The following is a 4,068-nucleotide window of genomic DNA, read 5'->3' as shown; positions in this document are numbered from 1 at the left end:
AGTTCTATTAAAGTTTGCTTCATTATTTGAGTGTTCCAATGGTTTGTAATTACATATTTATAAATGTAATATCTTCTTAGTTAATTGACACTTTATTTTTAAATAATATCTTACATTGTCTCTTTTGACAGTTTTTGATTTGAAGTATCTAATATTAGTAATCACTCTTGTTCCTTTTGGTTATTATTGACATGGAATATCTTTTCCAAAGTGAGTCTTTGTTTTTCTTTTATTTTTGAGAGACTGTTTTGATGGTTACAGTTTTCTTGGTTGCATTTTCTGGTTTGTTTGCTTGCTTTTTAGCACTTTGATTTTATTATCCACCTCCCTTCTGACCTGCCGGGATTCTTCTGACAAATCCACTGATGTTTTACTGGAAGCTTTTTTTGTATAATTCTTTTCTCTTCCTGCCTTCAAAATAATTTCTTTCTTTTTGACAATTTGATTGTAATGTGTCTCAGTTTGAATTTCTTTGATTTCTTCCTACTCCACTGGGCTTCTTGAATCTGAATGTACCTTTTCTTCCCCCTAAGAATGTTTTTGGCAATTATTTCTTCAAAAAAGCTTTCTGCCCCTTTCTCGCTTCGTCTGGGGTTCCTGATGTTGGGCTCTTTGATGCTATACCTTTGGCTTTCTTAATGCTTTATCTTTCTTTGCTGTTCTGATTCAATATTTTCAAATATTTTTTTCAAGTTTTCTGATTCTTTTTTTTTTTTTTGCTTAATCAAGTCTGTCATCAAGCCACTCTGGTGAATTTTTCAATGCAGTTATTTTATTCCCAGCTCCAAAATCTGTTTCATTGTATTTTATAATTTTAATTTCTTTGTTGAAATTCTCACTTTGTTCATATTTTTTTAAAATATATTTTATTGATTGTTTACAGAGAGGAAGAGAGAGAGATAGAGAGCTAGAAACATCGATGAGAGAGAAACATCGATCAGCTGCCTCCTGCACATCCCCCACTGGGGAAGTGCCCACAACCCAGGTACATGCCCCTGACCAGAACCAAACCCGGGACCCTTCAGTCTGCAGGCCGACGCTCTATCCACTGAGCCAAACCGGTTTCGGCTGTTCATATTTTTTTTGAGCATGTTGATAATATGTGATGGTTGCTTTGAATTCTTTTATGATCTTTCATATGCTTCATTTTCTCAGGATTGGTTTCTGGAGAAATATTGTGTTCCTTTAACTGTGCAATATTTCTCTGCTTCTTTGTGTTCCTTGCAACTTTCTGTTAGGATCCACACGTATGAAAAAACAACAGCTAGCTGTCCCAATCTTTATAGACTGACCTCGTACAGAAAAAGTCCTTCACCAATCAAATCAGCTAGAGAGTCTGGGGGCCTCACAAATATTTTCAGTGAGTGAATCTTTCCCAGACGCGTGCATATAAATTCACAATTCAAGAGGCCTGATTGTTTCTTTTTTCAGGATCTTGTTATTTCCATTCTTTGGTGTCTGTGCATAGTACTGTACATTCTCTGGCTGCTGCAAGCTACCCGACGCCCTTTTGTTTCCAGCATCTTTCATGCTCCTAGAATTTACTGGGTCCTATCACTCCTCTGATTTGGACAAGACAGAAAAGTGGTTCCTCTGACAGGCCAACCAAAAAGGCTCAGTTTTGAACACATGCACCAAATCTCTTTTTTTTTTTTTTTGCAAGGGAGTACCCAGAAGTTGATGGTTTTTCTCCTACTTGTTCCATGCTGAGCTGAGCAGGGGACTATAGCAAGTGAGTGCATGCTGGTGTAAAGCATTACTTTTGTTCTCAGTAGCCCCCACCCTAGCACCCTTTACTGTCAGCATGAGATTCAGACAAGACAGAAACCAGTCCTTTGGGCAGCCCTTCAAAATGTCTGGACATTGGACAAATGTTCCAGTCTTCTCTTTCCCTCTCCAGAGTGAAGCCAGAAGCTAAGCGTTTTCTCCCAGTCACATCACATTACATTGAGCTGGGAAAAGAAACTATGATTAGTGAGTACTACAGGGTTTTCTACTATTTTAATGTGGCTAGTTTTGCATTTGCCTGAGGTGCAAGAGACTCAGCTGGTTTCTGGATTTCTCAGAACGAGCATTGGTCCAGGTATTGTTGTTTAGTTGCTGTCTCCATGGACATAAGAAGGCTCTGGGACTTCGTATTTTGCCATTTGCTGACATCCCCTCAGCATTTCTTTTTGATATTTTCTCAAATTTATCCACAAGTAATTATTAAATATTACTTGTTTTTGTTTGTCTTTTATTGTTTCTAATGTTGATATTAATTTTGCAACATTTTTTTAAAATATATGTTATTGATTTTTATAGAGAGAAAGGGAGAGAGGTAGAGAGTTAGAAACATGGATGAGAGAGAAACATCGATCAGCTGCCTCCTGCACAACCCCCACTAGGAATCGAGCCTGCAACCAAGGTACATGCCCTTTCAGGAATAGAACCCGGGACCCTTCAGTCCACAGGCCGATGCTCTATCCACTAAGTCAAACCAGCAAGGGTGAAACATTATTTCTTTACATCTTTCCTATCTCATCCTACTTACTTGTTTTTCTTGTTCACCAATAAATTGTTAAATACCCCCCCCCAACACACAGTTTTATTGATGCGCAGTAAACTAGATAAGATGATGGACATGACCATCACCCCCAAACTTTCCTAATGTCCCTTTCTACACTCATACTCTTCTTATACTCCTTCCTTTCCTTCAACCTTAGGCAATTACTGATCTATTTTTTTTCTCATTATAGCTTAGCTTGCTTTTTCTACAATTTTATATAAATGATTTATACAACATGTGCACTCTTCTGAATTTTTTGTAATTTTTGCTTCCCCCCCAACATACTCATTCATTTGTGTTTCTACATGAATTGACCTCTCATTCCTTTTTATTACTGAGTAGTATTGTTTTGTATTGTATAGCTATACAATGATTTATTTACCCAGTTACTCCTTGGAGTGTACTTGAATTGGATCTTGTATTTGACTACTGTAAATAAAGCTGCTGTAGATAGTCATGTAAAAGATTGTGTGAACATATATTTTCTCTTGAGCAAATACCTAGGAATGAACTTCATGGGTATATAGTTGGTGTTTGTTTAACTTTTTCATAAATTGCCAATTATTCTCTAGTGTAGTGGCATCATTTTACATTCTTACCAGCAGTATGTGAAACCTCAAGTTGTTACAACTGACAATATTCGCGATAATTTTAAACATTAAATTTTAAACATTCTGATAAATGTGTATTGTGATTTGTTTTCCTCTGTCTCCCTTACTTGCTTGTTTTCTATTTTATTTCCCATGTGATCTTTATTATTTTCTTAAGGTTTTTTTTTTTTCGTTTTCCTTTGTTTTCAGTCTCTAATTTCGTAATTTGTTTTTCTGGTTTCTTAAGATGGAAGCTATAGTTTTTTTTTATTTTGATCATGTCTTCTAATATATAATTTAGTTCTATGACTTTTTCACTATTGCTTTAGCTGCCTCCTACAAATTTTTATGTTTAGAGAGTTAGAAACATCGTTACTTCCATTTTCATCTAGTTTCAAAGTCTTTTAAAATGTTGCTTTTGACTTCACCTTTGACCCACAGATTATTTAGAATTGTGTTTAGTTTCCACATATTTGGGGATTCTCAGTGTTGTTTATTTTCCTGTTATTGACATCTACATTAATTGCATTATAACAAGAGAACATACTTTGTATGGCTGAAATTCTTTTAAATCTATTGAAAAAGCTTTTATAATGAAATATGTGGTCTATCTTTATAAATACCCCAAATGCACTTGTAAAGGATGTATATTTTGCTTCTGTTCTTGTATGGAATATTTAATTAATATAAGTTAGCAAAATTGATTGATAATGTTGTTCAAGTATCTATGTGTTTTTAATTTTTTATCTCTACTTGTACTGTTCATTATGAAATGAAATTATTGAAACCTCTAACTATATTTGAGAATTTGTCTACAATAGGATTTCTCCTTGCAGTCCTACCAGTTTTACTTCAGTCACTTTAACACTCTTCTATGTGGTACATACACAGGATGGCTACATCTATGAATTGACCACCTTTATCATTATG

The sequence above is a fragment of the Myotis myotis genome, unplaced genomic scaffold (assembly GCF_014108235.1).
Source record: "Myotis myotis isolate mMyoMyo1 unplaced genomic scaffold, mMyoMyo1.p scaffold_m19_p_14, whole genome shotgun sequence".
Lineage (NCBI taxonomy): Eukaryota > Metazoa > Chordata > Mammalia > Chiroptera > Vespertilionidae > Myotis > Myotis myotis.
Note: the sequence above shows the minus strand (reverse complement) of the source record.